A 24,897-nucleotide genomic window follows, 5' to 3' on the forward strand; every position below is an offset into this window, starting at 1 on the left:
TAAAAGAAAAGGAAAAAAGATGGCGCTTAAGGGCGTTGAAATGAAACTTACTAATGAAAGTGATCGTTAAAGCTGCAACATTGTAAAAGCTACTGGATTACACGGCAAGAAAAAGATTTAAAGTGCTAGTGGAATGAAAAAGACTATGATTCTGACCCCAACTACATACTTACCTACATACAACTATATACTTCTAAATTGTGTGGAAAATTATTGGACTTATTGACCTGACAGCTGAATAAATTTAAAGTGGAAATTGAAATATGGCTGACATCAAGGATGGAGGATCATTATTATATGAGCCAGCAAATTCACAAGTTGTGACTGTAAAGGTTTTACAAGAACTCTTAAATTTTTATACTTCTGTTATATTGGAATCAGTTGAAAGGACTATTCAAAATTATAATCTGGAGAACAACAATGATTTGCTGGCTGGAAAAGAAGAAGAAAATCAAGCTATTTCGATTTTGGAGCAGGAAAAAGAGGCTGTCAGGATTACGATGGAAGTTAGCACACTGAAAACAGAGGTTTTGGCAGAAGCTTCTAGGCAGTTAACTGAAAAGCAGCAAATAGACTCTTTCCTGCAGACTGATAAACTTTATCGTGACAATTTTTGGCTTGATAGACAGAATCAATTTTCAAGGAAGGAAGTGACTGATTATATAAGCAGGAAGAGTTGAAATGGAGGTTTCAAATTGAAGGAGATAACTTTAAGAAGAGAACAATTTCCAAAGATGCATCAGCCTCAAATCTATATTCAAAAATTTTCGAAAATAAAAGCAGGAGGAGGAGCAATGTTGAAGAAGAAAGTACTATTGAAGAAGAAGGACTGGAATAGAAAACATAGAAAGAAAGGAAGAATTGAGGATTAGCTTCTTTTGGGGAGGATTTTAATAATAAATTTGAAAAGTTTATTGAAATTAGTATTTTTTAAGTTTAAGTAAAAATGTTTAACAAAAACTGGATAGCTTTTTAAAAAAAATTATTGAGGTATTAAAATGCTTAACTTTAAATTTAATTGATAACTTTCTGAAAGCTTTGAAATTGATATTTTGAAGAATGAACTTAAGAGTTAGAAATAATTTAACTTAATGGATTATTAGTATTTTTAAGATTATATGGATAGCCTTTTGAAGGAAAAAAAGTTTTGAAACATATCTTGAATGTCTTATTAAAGTTATTAAGAGATTTTAAAAGGTTTAACTTAAAATAATATTTTTTTCTTTTCTTTTAAAAAGATATGCTTTAAAGAAAGTTTTAAAATGTTTAATTTAGAATTTTAAAAGGGGAGGCTGATGAAGAATTTTTAAAAGAGGAGTTAAAGAATTTGAGGGAGTTTTGAATCTTGTAGTAAGTTATATTTTAGTTTATGCGTGTCTGGGAAGTCGGGGGTTGGGGAGAGGGGAGGGGGTTGAAGGTTGTTGGGGATAAAATTGTTGTTTAATTTTTAATAAAATTAAAAGATAGATAAATGTATTAATAGAGAACTAAGAAATGTGGGGAAAATGTTATAATAAAGGAAATGATAATATTAAGATATGATAAATATTGGAGGAGTAAAAAGAAGATACAAAAGATGTATTCAGAAGATATATTGAATGATTGATTATGTATTGTTTGTTTGTTTGTTTATAAAATAAAAACTTTTAATGATAAAAAAAAGATTCATGCTAGTGCATATGTATGCAAAGGGACATGCATTGCGTTGATTAGAAATTGTGCTTCCAATTAAGCAAATTGGAAATAAAAGTTTGGGCTAATACATTCAGGATTGACATCATGAAAACTTATTTTTGACTGACATGATTTAGTGTGATTTTTTATGCAAATATTATACTTTGTCATGTGAAAAAAAATCTATACTGCATTAAAAATAATGGAAAAATAATCTAAAAATTTAGATGCAAAAACTACTACAATCACCGATGAATGTAGTAGTTGATAATAATAATGTGTCATTTAATGCTTCTCAGCTGATAAGAGTTCCACAACCTAAACGGGCCTCTATAGCAGGGAGAAAGTGGTATATTAATTCAACAGGGATACCATATCTGCAATATACAAAACCTACTAGATGGGCAGCTAAGGGTTTCCTATATTTCTTTGCTGCCACCCTGTGTTAATCTGAATTTTTGCAACTTAAATTTGCTAGCTCTAGCAGTCACATTAGAGTTTGATACTCTCTTCTCTCCTGCTTCACATCTATATGAGGCTGCTGAGTGAGCTCAACCATCGCCATAGGGTGGGGTATTATAAGTATATGCCAGGGGCGGGTTCTACTTACCTTTACTACTGGTTCGCAGCGGGACTGCATGCGCTCTTCTGCGCAAGTGCAGAAGTGTTTTGATGACATTGGGGTCGGTGGGTGGAGCCTCCCGGCAGTTTTACTACCGGTTCTATAGAACCGGTGTGAGCTGGAGGCAACCCACCACTGGTATACACCTCTGCCCTTGACAAATTAAGTGATGCCATTGATGTCTTGTCCTGATGCCTGGAGACTATGGGGAGGGTCTGTATGGGTAACAACAAGCTTCAGCTGAACCCTGGCAAGACAGAGCAGCTCTGGGTTTTGGAGCCTTCCGAATCTGGCAATGTAACATCTTTGATACTAGAAAAGGTTGCACTACCCCAGACAGACCTGGTGCAAAACTTGGGGGTCCTCCTAGACCAGTGATGGCTAACCTTTTCTGGACCGAGTGCCCAAAGTGCGTGCACAGGTGCCCGTGAATGCATACGCCCATGCCCAAACCCCCAAAGTGCAATGCGTGCACACTCCCTGCATGCACCCCACCCCCATGCATCCACGTGCCCCCCGCATGCGTCTGGCCCCCTGCATGCACACGTGGCACCTAGCACATGCCCTGCCCCCCCCCCCGTGCATGTGCACACGGCTCCCACATGAAGACCAGTTAGCAGGTTAGCAGGAGTCACTTCACTTCCTGGACCAGTTAATTAGTTGAAGGACTGTCTCTTCCCAGTTATATCTACCCATCACATCAAGTCCAGCAGAAGTAGTATGCTCTAAGTACCATCTGCAAAGGAGTTCCCTCTTGTGGGATCTTGGATCTTTTCTGCTGTAGCCTCCACTTTCCAGAATGTCATTCCTTCTGCCCCATCTCTGTTAGCCTTCTGGAAAGTCTTAAAAAGGGGTTCTTCCATCATTCCTAGGCATCCCTTGGTGAGTCTGCAAAGTGATTGAATGTCCCTCCACTACCTTTGGGTTCTTTTATGTTCTGACATTTCTTTTCTAGTCTTCATTCCCCTCTTCTGGCTATCTTTATTTCTCTTTTAACCTCTGTAGCCTCTTCTTGTAGTCCTCAGTGATTGCTCTGAAATTCTCCCTCTGCTCATCATCACAACTTCTCCACTGATTTACAGTCTTGTCCCCCAAATCTCAATCTATTGCCATTGCTGCAGTACCATCATTGAACCTCACCTTTACCAATCCAAGCTTCTGTCTCTGGTCATAATCCACAACCACACCTGCTCCTGCTGCCAACACCACTTGTTTCTGCCTCCAGGTCTACAACTTCTTCTAGACTTGATCCTGATCCAATGCTACCACTGCTGATCCCACTGCCATCAATGCCAAACTTTACTATCTCTGGAGTTCTTCATCTCCATCTCCCTGGCCTCTACCATCAGTCCTAATTTATTCCTGCATCTCTCTTCTGCTGCCATCCCCACTAGCCTTCACTGCAGATTACTCGCTGCAAAGGAACATCTGAGGTTTTGTACAAGTGACAGATTTTTTTTTCCTTCATCTTAAATGATTAAGCAGTGGTCTGACAGAGCTCTCATTTCTGGGAACATTTTTCCCCTCCCTCTTCATTATGCTCCTTCATCAGACAGACTTGGCTGTTTTTCCGAAAGCTTCAAAACCTGCCAAAAAAATTAGAACAAAAACTATGTCTTGATTGAAACATGGGAGGTATCTCTTCACAAGCAATAGAAGAAATCTGTTTCACCTTCAAACTTTGAGAAGGGTGGACAGTAGCTTGCACCCATCACTGCAGTGGTGCTAATATGCATAATTCAGCTTGGGTTAAGCATCAGGATGACATGTGTCACTTTGGTTGCATTTACTGTTTGATGCATCGAGCCATGCAGGAAATAAACCATTCAAAATTCTCTCCCCATTTTACAAAACCATTTTTACCTAGCAATTACTAATGGCTTTTCCACCTTATATTCCACTAAATCTCTGCCACAGATGAAGGATATTAAAATGCTTTTCCTTACTTGAGGGGTGATAACAGATTATGTAACCAACTCAAGAGTGAGCTTTCTCTAAAGAACTCACAAGATGATCTTTTCATGATTTGATTAGAGCTTAATGAATATCTAATGTTTAAAAATGATTACACCGTAATAGGTCATTCTAAAAAGCATGTCAATAGTGTTTATAAAATAACCTAAATCATCCTTATGATGCTGTCATATACTTATGCAAAAACAGAAGAGTTTGTCAGTGGCTAGTGAACATTTTTCAAAGATAACGTTCTAAAAAGCATATCAATAGCTTTTATAAAGTAAACTAATCATCCTTATGATACTGTTATGTACTTATGCAAAAACAGAAGAGTTTTTCAGTGGCTAATGAATGTTTTCTCAAAGATAACTGGCCTGTCATTATTCAGAGGTCAGCTTTTTAGTTTGCTCATATCATAAAGAGTTTCCTTTTCCACTTTGTTTGGAGAGGGTTCATTCATGACATACCTGATCCCTGTAACTTTATGGGAATTAAAACTCTCAATAAAAATTTAGGTGGGGAAAAGAAATTCAATCCAGTGTAAAAAAGCAACATACTATTCACATGTGAGCAGTAACCAAAAGCAAGCCATAGTCAAAGTGCAAAACTGAAGAATGTTGGCATCTTCTGTCACAAAGTCCACTCCTACATTTACACTACAGAGACATAACTATTGATTACAAAAGTAATAATCAACAGTACAGCAAATCCAGAATTTGAGAACATTTATAATAAGTGGTAATTTTTTAGATATATATATATATGTCTTTGGTTATTCAGGTTTTCTCCCATGTAAAATTGGAAGTGTCTTGGCGACGTTTCGACAAAGTCTCATTCGTCATCTTTAGGCTGGTGTTTTCGGCTTCGTGCTTCTAGGAGCAATGTGTGATCGCAGCTGTTTCTTCCTTTTAACTGCCAGTGGGGGTGTGAACTGATTGGGTGGGAGCTTGGCTGTGTTCTGATTGGGTGGAGGTGAGTTCTGATTGGTTGGGGGCTTGGCTGTGCTCTGATTGGATGGGGGGTTGGCTGTGCTCTGATTGGATGGGGATGTGTTCTGCTTGGGTGGGAGCTTGGTTGTGCTCGGGTTAGTCTGAGTTGCAGGGGGATTTGAGCTGGTGAGCTGCATTGCTGTTGTTTGGCTTTGCGTTCGTGGTCGTGCCACATCTTCATGGTGGGTCAGTTTGCTTCATGTATGGATTGGAGGGGTTTAAAGTGGCTAATGATGCAGCTGTGGTCTGGCTTCTGGTTTGTGGTTGTGCCTCATCATCGGTGTGGGTTTGATTTTGCTTTTTGCATGGATTTGTGGTGGTGACATCCTGTGTGGTTTTCGTGAGTGTGGGCCTGGTGTCATTCTTTGTGTTAGGGACTCGTTTGTCAATAAGGGTGGGTTTCCAAATGGATGTTAGGCGGGAGGTATCATCTCGTTTATTCATGCTGTGTGGGCGTTTTTCTATCTCGATGGCTTCTCTGATTATTCTGTTGTTAAAGTGTTCAGTGGCGATAGTTCTGGTCTTTTTAAAGTCAATTTCATGTCCTGTGGCTTTAAGGTGTTGGACCAGGGAAGAAGTTGGTTCCTCTTTTCTGACTGAGTTCTTGTGTTCTTCAATGTGTGCACTTATTCTTCTGTTGGTTTGTCCGATATATGTGGTGGGGCAGGAAGTGCATGGGATTTCATATACTCCTTGATTTTCTAACTCAATTTTATCTTTGGGGTTTCTTAGGATGGTGGATATTTTTCGGTTTGTGCAGAATGCTGTCTTGATGTTGTGTTTGTGGAGGATCTTGCTGATTCTGTCTGTGGTGCCTTTTATGTATGGGAGGAGGGCTTTGCTGTTTTCTTGTTCTCTGTCTTGGATTTTAGTGGGGGTTTCTTTTTGGATTAGGTTGGTAATCTTATTTCTTTGGAATCTGTTGGATGTTAGTACATTAGTGAGAGTGTGTAGTTCGGTTTTTAGGTGTTGTTCGTCAGCTAAGCGTTTTGTTCTGGAGATGAGTGTCTTGGCTACGGAGTTGATCTGTGCTGGGTGTTGGTGTGAGAGTGCGTGCAGATAGCGGTTTGTGTGTGTTTTCGTCTGGTAGATGGTGTGTCCTAGGGAGCCATTGGATTTCTTGTAGACTAAGACATCCAGGAAGGGAAGTTGGTTGTTAGCTTCTGTTTCCATGGTGAACTATATTTTGGGGTGTAGGCTGTTGAGGTATGTGAGGAAGTTGTCCAGTTTTTCTTTCCCGTGTGGCCAGATTATGAACGAAGCCAAAAACACCAGCCTGAAGATGACGAATGAGACTTTGTCGAAATGTCACCAAGACACTTCCAATTTTACGTGGGAGAAAACCCGAATAACCAAAGACCTACATACAAACACCCGCAAAAACCTCAGAAAACAAATATCGTACCTCTACAGGGAGGAAATCACCCCAAAATACAGATGTGGCACGACCACGAATGCGAAGCCAAACAACAGCAACGCAGCTCACCAGCTCAAATCCCCCTGCAACTCAGACTAACCCGAGCACAACAAGCCCCCACCCAAACATAACACACCCCCAGCCAATCAGAGCACACCCTCACTGGCAGTTAAAACCAGAGACCTACATACAAACACCCAGAAAAACCTCAGAAAACATATATATATAAATATATATAAATAAATAAATATATGTGTGTGTGTGTGTGTGTGTGTGTGTGTGTGTGTGTGTGTGTAGGTCTTTGGTTATTCTGGTTTTCTCCCACGTAAAATTGGAAGTGTCTTTGTGATGTTTCAACAAAGTCTCATTTGTCATCTTCAGGCTGGTGTTTTCGGCTTCGTGCTTCTAGGAGCAATGTGTGATCACAGCTGTTTCTTCCTTTTAACTGCCAGTGGGGGTGTGAACTGATTGGGTGGGAGCTTGGCTGTGTTCTGATTGGGTGGAGGTGTGTTCTGATTGGTTGGGGGCTTATATATATATATATATTTGTTTTTGTAGATTTTCATGGGTAGAGGTGGCATCACAACCATCTGCTCGGGAGATTACATCAAAAAACTCAGGATATCACAATACTAGAACTCAGGATGTTAACACACAGCCCATTACCCAGGTCGTTAAAACACAAAAGACTAATAGGCACACATCAAGGACTTCACCCACACAGGATTGACGAAACAGCTGACTAATCTGCAAACATCAACTCCATCAACTAATCAGGATGTAGCAACACAGGCAACCAACCCGCTCACAGCAACAAAGCCAGCACCCCACACCTCCCCACCAGTATTTATAGAGAAACGGCAGCTCTGATCACGCTTTCCTCAGACAAGCACGAAGCCGAAGACACCAGCCTGAAAATGACGAGTGAGACCTCGTCAAAACGTCGCCAAGATACTCTCAATCTTACATGGGAAAAGGCCCGAATACACCAAAACTTGCGTGTGTGTGTGTGTGTGTGTGTGTGTGTGTGTGTGCACAAAAAGTAGAAAGTGTGTTTTTGACTTCTTCTTTTTTTAAAAAAATATCTTTTTTACAATATTGCATGAATAAATATATCAAAAGTATAATCACTGGCTTCAATAAAACTTTATATGGGTTGTTAAGTTTGTTCACCTTTACTATATGTTTTCATTTGGTAGGAAGATGCTAAAATAACCAAAGACAACAGCTTTCACACTTTTAATTAGGTGAGAATCGCCAGTCTGATTGAAAACCAATTTTAAAAAGAAAATAACGGCATTACTCACTATAAACACACATACTAGATTCAGCCTTCACACTTCCTGTATTTTTTAAGAAGTAGCAGAAGATGACAAATGGACTGGAATTTGTTTGCTTTTTAGAGGTGGCAGTCATAATAATGACACACACATTTATATATGTGTGTGTGTTTTTCAAAAAAAATCACATATTTATGCATTTGTTGTGTTTATATGTCATTTGTAGATCAGTACTTCAAAAAGCAATTTAGTTAAAAATAAAAGAAATGTAAAGCATCAGCAAAGTTAGAAAAAAATAAAGTTAGATGTCAATAATAAAACAAATAATAAACCAAAGAGCTGAAAGTAAGGAAAATAGTATGCTGTCCTTAAAACAGAACAAAGAAAAAACAGGACATCTATCATGTTTAAAAGATCAAAAAAAAAAATAGTCTTCCCTTGATATATAAAGATAGTATAGTTGATTTCAGATAATCCTTTCCAAGGAAACCTTTTGAGAAATAAAAACAATGCCCTCTGTAGAAGATTCTCCATGGGTAATAATGTTGGGTTCCTTTAGAGGATGTCTGGTTGACTTGGAAGGACTCTTAAAAATAATGAAGTCCCAACTCATGTAGTCACTCAATGAAGCTGTTTTTCCTATGTAGCCCAACATACATTATAAAATATATTTCAAATCTACATGGATAAATTGACCAGACCAGATTTATTCTTAGCCTTATGTTACAAATGAACATAGAATATAGAATAACAGAGTTGGAAAGAACCTTGGAAGTCATCTAGGCCAACTCCCTGCATGAGCAGGAGAGTTGATACCATTTCAGACAAGTAGCTATCCAGTCCCTTCTTGAAAGCCTCTAGTGTTGGGGCACCCACAACTTCTGAAGGCAAGGCATACTACTGATTGATTTCCATTGATTTCCAAATTTCTCCTTAGTTCTAGGTTGCTTCTCTCCTTGATTAGTTTTCATCCGTTGGTTCTTGTGTTGCCTTCTGATTTTTTGGTAAATAGTTTGCCCCCCTCATCTTTGTGACAGCCCCTCAAACACTGTAACACTGCAATCATATCTCCCCTAGTCCTTCTTTTCACTAGATTAGAATTAATGATTCCAGACTGTAAATCTGATCCAACAAAGGACAATTGTGGGCATTTTCTGGAGGGGGGGAGTCCCAAACAAAGCACTATAGATATTAGGCCTTCGGAGGTCATCAATTAACTATTGGAATTTTTCTCCCTATTTAAAATATTACAAAGCTATAACAACAACTCAAGACTTCATATTTGCAGTGCTTTTCCACATTACAATCTGCCCTTTTGCAAATCATTCTCAATTTACTTTAACCACATAATGGTATTCCCCAGGCTCCTATGTACATGCACATCCTTACCATCTGCAGATGATGAAGAAACCTTTCCTGTGTTTCTTCCCCTTGCAGGAAAGTGAACAATTTGTCCACTTAAGGGATAGGGTTCTAAGATCTGGGTCACCACGAATGAATGCCAGTCATTCTTCAGATCCCACAATCTTCAGATCCCACATTCTTCAGATCCCACAAGAGGAAAGCAATCTCATGCCATCTGCTGTAGTCTTTGACTCAGACTCCAGAGGAAGCAGTTCCCCCAAACCCTGCATGGAGGGGGTTAGACAGAGATTGCTATGTCAGGAAAACAAAAAGTAAAGATGGACAACCAGATAAAGTCCTTCTTAAAGTGACAAATAGGGTGGGAGGCTCGAGCACAAACAACCACAAATGCATAAGAGAAGCAAAGAGAACAGAAACACTAGTGCTCCTATGGTAGTCAAGAGCAAAGATATTTTGCCATTTTTGGCACATCTCTGATTTGATGGTGGTGAGTTTTCCAACTTCTAGTGCTTTCAACTCTCAGGATGGGGAGGGGGATAAAACGCTTTCCAGATTTCAGGTCCTTTGTCTCTTGTCCAATGGTTGGACAATAAGACAAAGTTGATGCTTTGATGCTCTTTAATGGTTGATGTTCTTTCTGGCCCACTCTTAATCAGAGTTCCTAACTGGTGGTTTCTCCTGCATCTTTATCCCTCTGGACTGGGGGAAAAAATATCAACAAAAAAACCCCACAATTTCACTACTGATTCTGCCTTAGAAAGAGAATATGGCACAATTCTGGTCTTTCACAAGATTTTTTTTAAAAAAATAAAATAAGGAGAAGTCTAGGTTTCACTGTTTCATCAGCAAACTGTTTTTTAAAAAAGCTTCTTCGCTGTTTCGTTGGTGAACCTGGAAAAATAATTAACATCAAAAAGGATTGCCACCAGTGATCAGAGAAGAGAGGATACAGTGGCACACAGTAACCAATTGGACTGGAGGTGCTTCCTTACTTTGAAATGAAGCAGATGAACAGGACCCAGCTGTTCGAGCTGGCACAAGTCATAAAAGTTGGCTCACTATATTTGTCATGTAGCAGAAGAAAACAGTTGAAGGTGGCCTTTCTGGCGGGCTCAGGTGGATAGAAGAGGACATCATGGGTTATTGGCCTTGAGAAATGGTCAGGGGGCTATTCTCATGCTGGGACAAGCAAAAGCTGGGGTCAGTTCAGGCATGGTAAAAATATCATGTGGAGAGTTAGTTGAATAAATAAATGGCTGATTGGTCAGCCAGCCATATATTACATACATTACGAAGTAAAAAAAAAATGGTCATGATTTAATTTCTGGCAGACATTATTTCAGCCTTTCATTGAAATTGAATGACCCTGTCAAACTTTTTCAAGTTCATGCTACTGATTGCCTATAGGTAGTTCTGAGCCAAAATATTTAAGGATTTTTTTTTTTTAATCACTTTCAGGGACAGCAAAAACATCTCTCACATATGTGCACACTTTAGGGCAGGGGTGTCAAACACAAGGTCCACGGACCAGAACCGGTCCGGGGGTGCTTAGATCTGGCCCACGGGGTCACCCTGGAAACAGCAAAGGGCCTCTGCCAGTGAAAATGGAGCTCGGGGCGGCTGCGGCCCTCCCCAGCTCCATTTTCACTGGCAGAGACACCGCAGACCAGTTTTTGCTGGCAGAGCTCCAAGCTCCATTTTTGCTGACAGAGGGTTGCAGGAGGCTGTCACAGCCGAAAACAGCGCTCCGGAGCCTGTTTTCATTGGCTGAGCACTCAAGCCACTACCGCCCCCCCTACACGAGTGACATCAAGCTGGCCATGCCCATCCCAGCAATGCCCACCCTGGCCCCCTATGGTCAAACGCAACCATGTGGCCCACAATGAAATCGAGTTTGACACCCCTGCTTTGGGGGGTTAATATATGTATGGGTTTCTGTCTGAACTTCTCCACCATACTGTATGTTGCTAAGGGAAAAGAACTAAGGAATTCATTTTTGCTGTCCTTTTCTATGATTGGACTTTCAAAGTGATATGAAAAACAACATTTTTGAAATCTTCCATCCCTCCCTTCTCCAGTATTAGCATTGCAGTATGTCTATAATTATTAACAAAACATTTTGTTTATTCAAGTTGTACATGTAGTATCATTGATGGATATGTTTGTACGGTGCTTGGAGCAAAAAGCTATTGATTATGAAAAGGGCTGGTAGGGACTCCACCTACATCAATAATGAAGTTTTTTTTTAAATTGCAGAGATGCAAAGTAATTAGACGTAAAGAGAAAGCATAGACATTAAGAAGGAAGCTTGTCTCTTTTTTGATTCCTGTTAATAGTCTATGGCTGCTTCAAAATTCAGAGACTGTTCGAGTGCAGAAAGTGGGTTTCCAAAGAGAATATAAATGAAAGAATATCATTTTTAGTTCATAATTTATGAAGGCAGTTGGCACCCAACTGGAAAAGAGTAGACAACAAGTAAAGCTTAATGAATAAATAGTACATCTGGGTGGAAAACGGCTTCCCATACTCTTAAACTAAAAAATCTTCAGATCTAAACCAAGATCCAGCAAGAGTAACAAATAAAGAAGGACATACATTGTTATATAGGAAAGCAAATTAATAGTTGAACTAAGGGAAAGCAAAACATCTAAATGGATCATGTTGTACCATAATGAGAGAAACTTGTGAATGTGTTTTGTGTTTCCCATAGAAACAGGTGGAACACTGAAGCCTTTACTTTCACATGTACGCTTTGGGGGGGGGAGGTTTACAGCTTTCAGCTGCGGTTAATATCCAATCTAGTCTAGAGGTAGCAACACATGGAAGCACAGTTCAATTTTCTTTGCGTAAAGAATCCCCATTCCTGATTGTGAAGCCTTAATGTAATGGCGGACAGTGAAAATGCAGCAACATTATTTTTCAGGATTTGTTTTTAATACATAAGAAGCAAAAAGGCACATTAAACCTCTGATAGCTTTAGCATATATTAAGGCTTTCAGAGAATGAGCAAGTGGGCAGCTAATATATCTAGAGTTTGACATATTTCTGGACATGCAGGGCAGGAGTGAGTTCTACTTACCTTTACTACTGGTCTGCAATGGGGCCATGCGCGCATGCTTGCTTTGCTCACACGTACTCTTCTGCGCATGTGCAGATGCATTTTGGTGATGTCAGGGTCGGTGGGCGGGGCCTCCCGCCAGTTTTCCTACCGGTTCTATAGAACCAGTGCGAACCGGGGGCAGCCCGCAACAAGATGTTGAGACTATAGAAAGAAGCAGAGAAGAGCAACAAGTATGATTAGGGGGCTGGAGACTAAGACATACAAAGAACAGTTGCAGCAATTAGGAATGTCCAGTTTAATGAAAAGAAGTATTAGGGGTGACATAATAGTAGTGTTTCAACATCTAAGGGGCTGCCATAAAGAAGGGGGGGTCAATCTATTTTCCAAAGCACCTGAAGGCAGCACAAGAAGCAATGATGGAAACTAATCAAGCAACCTAGAACTAAGGAGAAATTTCCTGGGAGAACAATTAACCAGTGGAACAACTTGCCTCCAGAAGTTGTGGGTGCTCCATCACTGGAGCTTTTTAAGAAGAGATTGGACCACCATTCATATGAAATGTTAGGGTCTCCTGCTTTTTTTTCCAGAAAATTTTAGTTTATTCAAAGAAGATTGAAATACAAAACATCAAAGGTCTCTTCCAACTGTGTTATTCTATTAGAAATATATTAATAAACTTATTTTTAGAATTATTTTAAAGAATAACTTTGCTACTTTGATCTCTATAGAGAAAGAATAGAAACAGTAATAACTGTATCTGTAGTAGCAATAGTAATAATACAGGTAGCCCTTGATTTGCAAATAGTCACTTAGCAAGCAATTGAATTTATGATGAATCTACCTTGGGGTTATTTATAATCCAGATTTAAAATTCAGACAGTTGAGCTCACACACACACACACACACACACACACACACACACACACAGAGTCATGTGACTGAACTTCAAGTGTTTTATAACATGGCTGCATTTACTGTAACCAACCCATTTTACAACTATCATAACTTATAACTGTAGTGGGCAGACTCCAGTATGGTTATAAGTCAAGAACTACCTATAATAAGAGTATCTCTGTTGTCTATGCATGCTACAGATGTCAATCAAAATGGCTAGCCAATCAGAAAACACATTGTTGGAATGTTAACTGAAGCATCCTTTGACCTTTCTCTTAGTTTCTGATTAGGATAGAATTTTCTCTCTCCCTTTAAATATTCTGCCACTGCTTACATTCTTTTCAATAAGTGCCCGTTTAATTTTTGTGCAATAAATGAATAACATATCTTTATTATTTAACTATAAGGAGTTTTTATTCTTGAAAAAGGAAACCATAGAATAGAATAGAATAGAATAGAATAGAATAGAATAGAATAGAATAGAATAGAATAGAATAGAATAGAATAGAATAGAATAGAATAGAATAGAATAGAATAGAATAACAGAGTTGGAAGGGATCTTGGAGGTTTTCTAGTCCAACCCCCTGCCCAGGCAGGAAACCCTACAACACTTCAGACAAATGGTTATCCAACATCTTCTTAAAAATTTCCAGTATTGGAGCATTCACAACCTCTGCAGGCAAGTTGTTCCACTTATTAATTGTTCTAATTGTCAGGAAATTTCTCCTTAGTTCTTAAGTTGCTTCTCTCCTTGATTAGTTTTCACCCATTCTTCTTGTTTTACCCTCAGGTACTTTGGAGAATAGCTTGACTCCCACTTCTTTGTGGCAATCCCTGAGATATTGGAAAACTGCTATCATGTCTCCCCCAGTCCTTCTGTTCATTAAATTAGACATACCCAGTTCCTGCAACCATTCTTCATATGTTTTAGCCTCCAGTCCCCTAATCATCTTTGTTGCTCTTCTCTGCACTCTTTCTAGAGTCTCCACATCTTTTTACATCATGGCAACCAAAACTGAATACAGTATTCCAAGTGTGGCCTTACCAAGGCATTATAAAGTGGTATTAACACTTCACGTGATCTTAATTCTATCCCTCTGTTTATGCAGCCCAGAACTGTGTTGGCTTTTCTGGCAGCTGCTGCCCACTGCTGGCTCATATCTAAATGGTTGTCCACTAGGACTCCAAGATCCCTCTCACAGTTACTACTATTGAGCAAGGTACCACATATATGGTACCTATGCATTTTGTTTTTCTTCCCTAAATGTAGAACCTTACTTTTTTCACTGTTGAATTTCATTTTGTTAGATAGTGCCCAATGTTCAAGTCTGTCAAGATCCTTCATATCTTGAGCCTATCTTCTGGAGTCTTGGCTATTCCTGCCAGCTTTGTGTCATCTGCAAATTTGATGAGTTCCCCATCTATCCCCTCATCCAAGTCATTGATGAAGACGAACGTAATATTACTAGATCGTTTTCTTGGATACATTTTATTTTGGCCCATTAGATTAGACATAATTTTTAAGCTTCAGAACTATGCAGGGTCAACCGTTGTCTATTACTCTAAGGAGTTTGTTTAGAGAGTGTTTTTTTTAAAATAATAATAATAACTCACAGCTCTCAGCAAAAATACAAAAAGACCTTTTTCTGAATATGTGACCTTTACACCAAGCCAATCTGTACACCAACAGCTTCTGAGCCTTCGTAGCATTATGATTTGTACAAATCAGAAAATGCATATTTTTAAAAGGATTGCTTAGAAAGATGAAACGTGGGCAAAGCACATGTTTGAACTTCAAATGGGGCTGGATTTGAACCAGGCTAAAAGTTATCGTCTGTAAATTTGATGTGAATTGTCAGTTTTTAAAATTAAATGAAATAGGGCTGAGGAGGTGCCAAAATCTGATACTGACTTTTGATAAAGGGCTTGATAAACTGTAAAAATAAAAGACTTACACAATTTGGGATGAACACCAGTGGTGAAATCAAAAATTTGTTACTACCGGTTTTGTGGGCGTGGCTTGGTGGGGGGTAATGTGACTGGGTGGGCGTGGCCAATTTTTTTTTTTTAACTTTTAAAACCATTTTTTCTACAACCTCTTCGGTGAAGAGGTTGTTAAAAAATACTTTCAAAAAGCTCTGACGATCCCAGCTGAGTTGCCTGATCGGCAGAGGCTTTTTTTCTTTTAAAAGCCTCTGACAATCCAAGCTGAGTTGCCTGATCAATAAAGGCTTTTTTTCTTTTAAAAGCCTCTGACAATCCCAGCTGAGCTGCCCGATCCTCAGAGGCTTTTTTTTTTTTACTTTTAAAAGCATTTTTTCGGCTGAAGAGGTTATAGAAAAAATGCTTTTAAAAGTAAAAAAAAAAAAGCCTCTGATGATTGTGCGGCTCATCTGGGCATGGGAGGGGGGGCAGGGATTTTTGCTACTGGTTCTCCGAACCACCCGCCTCCATCGCTACCGAATCGGGCGATCTGGTCTGAACCGGGAGCATTTCACCCCTGATGAACACCCTTTGCATGGTGGTGGGAGTAGGAATGGATTTCCAGAGGGAAAAAAATTGCAGACTAGAGGAACCATTAGCACTACTCAGGTGACCCTGAGGACAAAGATAAACCTCAAAGTGCTTCAGTGACCCTCTAAAAGGATGCAAATGACCAGCTGCCTGCAAGGAATATAAATCCTTCCATTCCCCACCATCCAGTCAGAGCTGAAGAAGCTTCGTGGATGAGAAGTGAAACGTCTTCAAAGAAAAAACAAGAAAGTCCAGCTGCCTCCTGAAAAAGCATCTTTGGGACAACCATAACCTGGATGTCTGAGAATCTCTACAGACTTGTAAAAATAAATTTTTTTAAAAAAAATAATAAAAGACAGCAGGTGTTACCTACTTCCAGTAAAAAATAATGATGAGCCTGGTGACAAAAATATTTGTGGACCAAAGACAACTCTGTCCAAAGTGTGGAACATTATACTGGGATATAAGTATGTTCAGACAGATTGTACATGAAATACTAATAGCAACATTGTCATTGAAACCCCTGAACCTAAGAAGACAAGACAGTCATGAGAAAAATGTGAAATGACTTGAAAGAACTTGGAGAGAAGCAAAATTGAGAAGTATTAATTACATGACACAATCAGAAGGAAATATATATTGTGAAATGGAAGGAAATGACAGATGGTAAATTGGATATAGCCTGAACATAGTGGGGGTAGAGAACAGGCTAAAGAACAAATAAAAAAAAGTAAAATAATTAACAAATTAAAAAGAACAGCAGAAGGTGGACATATTAGAGAAACAGCAGGAAAAAAAACCAGACAGAAGGTATTATAAAACCTAGAACAGGAAATATTAAAAGGATCAGAAACTTGGCTCGCTATGTGGGAGAGAGAAAGGTATAAAATGCAAAATGTTTTTGTTTTCTTTTGTTTTTTGTTCTTAGTGGGAGGATAGAGAAAACACAGGAGGCAAGCAAGCATTTCAGTGTTTCTGCCTTGATAATGTTCAGATTGTCTAGCAGAAGGAAAAGAAAGGAAAGAAGAGGCAACACGCTCCAGACTTCAAGGAACCTTTATCTCTCACAGGTCTCTCTGCCCAAACTCTGCATTTTCCTGCATGGTGAATAACTGTGGGCTTCTCAGAAGTATCTTTTTGCCTCCTGAGGAGGTGGGGAAGCCATTGGCTGTGCAACTCACATCGGGTTACTTCTACCCTTTAAAACTGTAGACATTTAAGTATCTTATTCCACTTTTCTAAAATTCATGAAGCTGGGCAGCCAACAAAGCTTAAATACCTCAACTATCAAATAATTGGTAACCAAGGTTTTAAAAAAAACAACAATAAATAAATAAAAACAAATCAATATAACCATTGCATGGACCCTGCCATGCATCTGGATCCCAGTGTTTGACTCTTCGGCTGATATTTTACCAGTCAAGGGAGATACTGGGCCATAAAAATAATCTAACAGAAGGCTCCAGATTTCTTTTTGACATCTCTTGTGTTTCGAAGTAGATTACAAGTTGAGCAACTACAAACTTCTGCTGCCTGCCAAGTTGGGGAAGTTCAGCTGGGGACAATGTGAAAATGCTTCTGAAGGAAACTACATTCGGAAAGGATCCTCTTTCTACATGGTTGCAACTAATCTCTTCTAGATAAAATACTGGTTTTGAGTAAACCCCCAATATAGACAATTGCCCATCTTTTAGAAGGTATTGAGGGATTGAGCTATAACTACTTTATGCCAGTTCAACTTAGGTTGTCTGGATTCCCCCAGTTTGTTTGGTGCATATGCCTTTAACTCATGTTGCATATTCTGGTAACCTCCAGACTTGATTATCTGCACAATTTCTACTAACCCCCGCCCCCCCCCCCCTTTTTTTTTTTTTGCCTAATTCAGAAGCTTCAAAAGATAGAAAACTCTGCTTGCATAATCTTTGGAAAAATTTAAGAGATTATTTTATCTTTTTGTTAAAAGATGTGTGTTAGCTGCCACCTAGGCAAAATGCAAAGTACTGGGTTATTATATTTAAAGACTTATCTGGCTTAGATCCAAGTTTCATGAGAGAATACCACTTTTTATTTGTGGCTTGATATATTGATGTATATTATATATAAAACAGATATATTCTGGTTTTCCATGAGGTTCAAACCTCTACCAGGACGGATACCTGGGTAAGGTAGGATGGGTAGAGGGAACCCATCGGACAATATTTGTCTACCAACATTCAATGGGAAACCCATAAAATAACATCTCACTATCTGACAAGTCCCAAATAGAATGGAACAGGTCCTGTGGGATATAGGGAACTTAATGGAACAGCTGCAACCCATTAAATATTGTACCAACAGGTGTAGAATAAACCTTACTCTCACTATTACTGGTCATGATAATATCTGCTACATATGGGAAAATCACTTGCATTCTTAGCAATATTTAGTGCCCAGCACAATGGATGATTGATCTGAATGGTATTAGAAAAGCACTTGAGGTGACTTTATTGTTATAGCCTCCATATGTTTATATTATAAATCAGTCATTTCATCAACTATGCAAAAGAATATACTGTAATTCTACTCATGCTCTTAGTGAGTGCAAAATCCTGATAAATCTAAAAAGAACAGGTCTAAAATGTAGCTTGGCTTCAGTATGTGTGTGTGTGTATTTAGATATATAGATATAGATATGACATTTATAGGCGATCCTAATCTTCTCTAAGTCTGGGTAGTTTACAAAATACAATGATAAATATTTTGTAAAAACACAGGAAGATTAACACCAGTAAATGTCAGCCCTCCTGGGTAAACCTGACAGGAAATACAACTAGATGAGCTTATTGTGAGGCTACATGTACAGAATCTTGCAAATCTGAAGGTACAGACTTTCCACCAGCACTTTTAACTGCTTGATCAATTATGGCAGGTCCTTCCTAAATTTCTTTCTCTGACCTTTAAGTCACTGGGAGCTCCCCCACCCCTCTTATCTGATCATTTCCTAGGCAGCATCTCTTCTCTTCCCCTTGTCTCCTAAGGTTACCTATGCAATCCATTACATAAATAACAAAGTCCCTATCAATGCTACTATGGTAATGGCATAACTAAATGTAGCTTTACAAGTCAAAGATGAATATTCCTTAAATACTGCAGTGCAATAAAACAGCTATACATTCTGTCTCCTTGGTCCGGTTGTTTCAGTATGCAATCCTCTGGCAACATAGACAGATAAATGCAGGAGGGGACAATAAGTAGCAGGATTACTACTCCTGTGATCTCTGCCCGTTGATCCTATGCCAGAAAATAGATGAGGTCTAGAGCACAACAACATCTAGAAAGGTACCTGTTAACCTCCCCTGCTATAATGGTTTGTAGTATACTGTATTAGTGATGCTATTACCAAAGTATCCAGTTTTGGTCACCACATTACAAAAAAGATGTTGAGACTTTGGAAAAAGTGCAGAGAAGAGCAACTTAGATGATTAAGGGCCTGGAGACCAAAACATATGAAGAAATTGGGTATGGCCAGTCTAGAAAAAAGAAGGACTGGGGTGACATGATAGCTGTATTCCAGCTGCCACAAAAGAGGGGGTCAATTTATTTTTCTAAAGAACCAAAAGGCAGAACAAGAAACAATGGATAGAAACTAATCAAGGAGAGAAACAACCTAGAACTAAGGAGAAATTTCCTGTCAGTAAGAACAATTAGTCAGTGGAACATCTTACCTAGAGAAGTTGTAGGTGCTTCATCACTGGAGGTTTTTAAGAAAAAGACTGGATAGCCACTTGTCTGAAATTGAATAGGGCAGAGGTGGGATTCACTTACCTTCCCTACCAGTTCGCAAATGTGAGTGCACATGCCACCTCTGCGCATGCACACATCCTTCTGTGCATACACAGTAGTCGCACATTACGTGGGGCGGGCAGAGCCTCCTGCAGTCGCCACTACCGGTTCGCACGATCCAGAGAGAAGCGGCTGAATCCCACCACTGATATAGGGCTTCCTGCTTGAGAAGGAGGTTGGACTAGAAGACCTCCAGCTCTTCTCTGATTGATGGAACTCGCCATTCATTGCAGAGGATTTATGGAGGAATATACCTAGAGTTTATTTTAATATTTTGATTTGCTGTGCACACTAGAGACACAATAGCTGTGTTTTTCTCTCAGCGGCTTAGAAGGAACTTGGTGTTTGCCTTCAAGTAGCTGAGCAATACTGCTGTCCTCCTGATGGATGCACAGCTCAAGTCCAATATTGAAAGAGGTGATACATAATGGATTTGAACTCAGTTGATATAGAATCTGTGTCTTACTCTATCTATCATATATATTCAAGAGATCAGCATACTTGAAAGGGATATGGCTCTGCACAAAGATTTAAAATATAAAAGTCATTCCTTTGGGGGCAATTTTTTAATGTATACCTGATGATAAGGGGCAGAAGAGTGGAAAAAGGAGTATTCAATTCAGAAGTTAGCAGATTTCTCCTGTAATCAGAATGAGGCTTTGAACGCTAAGATTAGTGGTGGGGAGGTTTATGTGATTGCTATTTGTGAGTGATCTGTGTTTCCATTCCCAACTAACTGTAATATTATATGCTTTCTTAGGGTTATGCAAGTCTTGAAGGAAGTGCATTATTTCCGTGAAGTTTCATACAAAGCACTTGCGTGGCCCCTCACTTTAAAAGCGGGGGGAAACCCCTGCCAAATTGCTTCCTTTGCTCTGTTTTGGATCCATCCTGACGAAAAGCTAAAAGAAGGTAATGAACACTTTTCTGGCTATTTCAAACAGTGAAAGTAGCTAAGAGGAGACAATCAAACAATGCTACCCTCTACAATTCTCTGCTATAATCCTGCATCACTTTTTTTAAAAAACTGAATTAAAGCTGATTTTCTTTTGGGGAAGGGGAGGAGATGAGAACTAATAGAAAGTCTTCAACACAATGCCAAATCTCTGTCAAGGCTAAGTATGCTCTCCCTGTGCCCCAGCAAAGAGAATGACATCATCCAGGTGACACAAAGCTTTTTGTATGTGTGTGTGTGAAGGCAAAACTAAACTGTCTCATATCAACCTAGTTCTTTTCCAGCCATAGGAAGAAAGCTAATAACAAATAACACAAATATTTATGGATTCAACTTTATCATTAAAATTTTAACTCACACTTTTGAAGACTTGAGATTGACAGCGCTGGCACTGCCAAGAATAACTGAGCAACAGCATATGTGTAGGTGGGTGCGATGTTTGCATATTCATATTAGTTGACATTTCCTTCGGGAGCAGTAATTCTGTAAGGAACAGCCAAATAATTAGCAGACACAATATCATTGCTGGTTTTATAATGCTGCCATTCACAAAATGCCTTGCAAATGTTGCCTTCAAGATAGTCAGTTCTCTCATAGAACAGTATACTGAATATTTACAAACTAGCCACCGTGCTCAGTTCATTTAATTGGAAGTAAATGGAATAAATCTTGATTTTTCAGAACAAGAAAGCATTACATTGTACCACATCATTCTTTATGTTAAATAGCCCTTAAGAAAACAATGAACACTGATCAGATTAGGAGCAGATGACAAAAGGCTGTGTATGACAAATGATTCTAAGCACATTCTAGAATGAGACATTAGCAAACTCCCATTTTCTCAAAACTCACCCATAATAGGAAACTGATAAATATAATTATCTTTGCTGCCATCATCCTTGAGATGCTGAGAACACTTTTGAGCCCATCAGTAGGTTTTTGAGATGATCAGTAAAGGAAGCAAAGAGTGCACCATCCATCCATTTTTTTTAAAGATCATGTGATATATTTGTGTCTGGTGATTAAAATAATCTAAGCAGTTGCTTTGCAAGACAACTGCAAAACCACCTAGACTCTATCCTCTGTGGCCTATGGAGTAATTGCATTTCAGCAAGGTGTTACAGTGGTGGGCCCTCTTCAGGAAGGGGGGCTGAAATACAAGAAACAGAGTAAGATAAGAATTCCCATTAACGAGAAAAGAGTTTCCATCCCAGCTCTACAGAACGTAATCATTTCAAAAAAGGAAACGTGCATTGCAATTTTAGAGACATCATAGCTGCATGAAATGATAGAGATCTGCAGCTGATTTTGCAGCAATCAAAAGACCCTGCATGAGGGCTTAGGTTTTCATTGCATGATTTTAGTTCAATCATTGAAAAGCTATTCAAGTTACTACCTAGTTACTTTTGGCTCACTTTCACATCCCAGAGGTGGCAAGTTAACAGTGGAATGGAGTGGAGAGAGTGGAGTGGAGTGGAGTGGAGTGGAGTGGAGTGGAGTGGAGTAGTGTAGAGTAGAGTAGAGTAGAGTAGAGTAGAGTAGAGTAGAGTAGAGTAGAGTAGAGTAGAGTAGAGTAGAGTAGGACAGGACACTTTACATATGATTGGAGGTTAGATTTCCAGAATACGTAATTGATCTTTAGCATTTTGTAACGTGGTTACTTTTAGCTCGCTTTCACATCCCAGTAACAGTGGAATGGAGTGGAAAGTGGAAAGTGGAGTGGAGTGGAGTGGAGTAGGGTAGGGTAGGGTAGGGTAGGTTAGGGTAGGGTAGGACAGGACACTTTACGTGTGATTGGAGATTAGATTTCCAGCATACGTAATTGATCTTTAGCATTTTGTAATGTGGCATTTCCTGCATCCTTATTTTCCACCTCATTTTGATACATCAAGTGTGATCATGCAATGAACAGAACGCATGAATAAATGAACTAAGCTGAACGGTGAAAATCACTCATTCCTCTATTAACAGATACATGTATACTGTGCAGTGACTGATTGCATACAAATTTAATGTAGCATCGAAAGCAAATTTTAAAACGCTTTACCTTTGAACTAGATTCAGATGTTCCTGGGGGGGATTGGGAGTGCTTCAGGTGCAGAGTCTCTCACGAATATTTATAAGAAAGCACACTGATTAAAGTTATACTTCTTCTTCGCGTAGTGCTGACATCCATGCCCAGCAAGTAAAAGATGATGTGTGCATTCTGAATGGAATCTCATGTATAAAATAGCATTTTCCCCCACTAGGAAATTGTAGGGGAAAAGGGAGCATCAGCAAGTATTGAAAAATCATGGGTCACAAAGCAAAAGTCATAAATCTGTCTAGTGGCATTTGACTTGCTCTTTGAAGGCAACTTATACAACTATGATTTATAAGAACACTCAAAAGAACATTTGGTAACTTTGTTTTTTGCTTTGAAGCCTCTTTGAAGGAAGGTGACTTTAAAATCCTTCATGGAACCATTCTGAAATGCTTAAAGCAATACATCTTCATAGCTCCCTTAAGTCCTTGTTTTTATTCTCAGGACCTTACAAGAAATCATATTTAACAGAATAAATCTAAATAATTCCAAAATGGCAAGGTTCATATTATTATTTTTTCCTTCCATTCAGTTGTGTCCGATTCTTGAAGACTGCCTGGACAAGTCCCTACAGGGTGTTTTTGATAAAGTTTAAAAGAAATGATTTGCCATTGATTTCCTCCTAGGGCTGAGAGAAACTGACTGGCTTTGTGCCTAAAATGGGGATTAGAACTCACAGTCTCCTAGTCTCCAACCTTAAGCACTAAACCAAACTGTCTCTCAGGTTCAGATTAGGAGAAAAGGGGGTGAAAATTTAGGTGTGTCTTATACACCAAATATAGCCCCACCCACCCACTGGCCCCCACTCTTTGGCCTCTGTCTCGCAGCAGTTACCTCCTTGCAAGCAAACAGCAAGAAAAAGCAGCTCCTTTCAGCTTCAGCACAGCCTAATTAGCACAACTTGATTGGATCGGCCTCTCGACTCTCAGCTGATTTGCTCTCAGCTGTTTTGTGCAGAGCTCTGCTGCTTGCTGGAAAGAGGTAAATTACTGGAGCAGATTTTTTTTCCCCTTGTGCTAATCCAGCAAAGCTGAAAATGAAAGTAAAGCAGGCTGTTTGCTGTTTGCTGCAAAGAGGCAAAATTGCTCAGAGGCAGAGGGAGATTTCTTTTTCGTCTTTTCCTCACCACAAAAGGTAAGTGCATCTTATACTCCAAAAAATATGGTAGTTAGAATTACTGGTCATGTAAATCAGACAGGTGTCTAAACCCACATTTGGTTACCTAATTCCTGCGAGACAAGATTTTTTTTTTTAACATTCAAATCATGACAAGAGAAACTACATTCTGCATGTTTAAAATTGGTTGATTTTTCTCTGCTTTCCTGGTAATTGTGTACATATACAACTTGGGTGTATATTTATGTTTACATTTTTTTAAAAAAACAGTGATAAGCATTGATGGGTGTTCCAAACCAATAGTAGAAGGGCAAGGTAAGGCAAGAGTCACCTTACTGGTGAGATGGGCAGTATATAAATTTAATAAATAAATAAGATTTAAGTATTTGTGACTGATGGAGCAATGTCTACAGAATTTTTCCCTTCCATGCTTCCTGCCACCTGCCTAACTAAAAGACAAAGAACATGGTGATATCATGAAGCCTTGAGAATCCTCTTCTCATATAACTGCTCAATGAGTACCCAAAGCTTCTTATTGTCAGTGAGGAAGGATTCATTAGGTTAAAACAGGAAACTTGGGCTCCATTATTGTGATCATGAGCTGCCCAGTAAGGATATTTTCTGCTTGTCTGACTCATTCGTTTCATGCAAACACAGTGGGTACAATAGAGCTTATTCTGTTGTAACTATATAAATCAAATAGAAATAAAATACACCATCAAGAAGTTTATCTTCAAAGCCCAATTACCTCAGAGTTTCCAAGTGAGATTCATGAACCATCCTGAATCCTTCACTATAGAATAAAAGGATGTTGGTGGTCTTCTAAAGTAACCCTTTAACTCCTCAGGCTATCCCAGAAAAATGTTTGTTTGAAAGTTTTCAGTTGATGGACTGTAGGATGCAAGCTGTCCACTACTTTACGGATCTGCCTGAAAAGTGCCCATCTATTGGTTCTCTTTGTTGGTTCAGGCACTAGAGAGGATCACTAGAGAGGTAATACATACCCTCTGTCCATTTTCTCAGTATTCTTCTCTTACAACCATGGAATTGTAAGGTTAGGAGAGGCCTTGGAAGTTATATAATCTAACCTGCCATCCAGTGCAAAACTCTTCATATCATCCCAGATAAAGATAAAGGTTCCCCTGTCCA

The 24,897-nt window shown here is 39.1% G+C and overlaps 1 long non-coding RNA gene across 1 annotated transcript; it reads right to left on the reverse strand.

The window, feature by feature from the left end:
- Positions 1 to 1,215: 1,215 nt before the first annotated feature.
- LOC117669929 (uncharacterized) lies at positions 1,216 to 22,794 on the reverse strand. The gene is made up of 6 exons (XR_004592541.3): positions 22,597 to 22,794; positions 21,402 to 21,699; positions 20,908 to 21,032; positions 12,383 to 12,565; positions 9,328 to 9,566; positions 1,216 to 3,882 (listed from the first exon to the last, which is right to left on the reverse strand). It is a non-coding gene; the product is annotated as an uncharacterized LOC117669929 (long non-coding RNA).
- Positions 22,795 to 24,897: the final 2,103 nt, after the last annotated feature.

Source organism: Pantherophis guttatus, chromosome 1, assembly GCF_059756535.1.
Source record: "Pantherophis guttatus breed Tessera chromosome 1, ASM5975653v1, whole genome shotgun sequence".
In the NCBI taxonomy this organism is placed as follows: Eukaryota; Metazoa; Chordata; class Lepidosauria; order Squamata; family Colubridae; genus Pantherophis; species Pantherophis guttatus.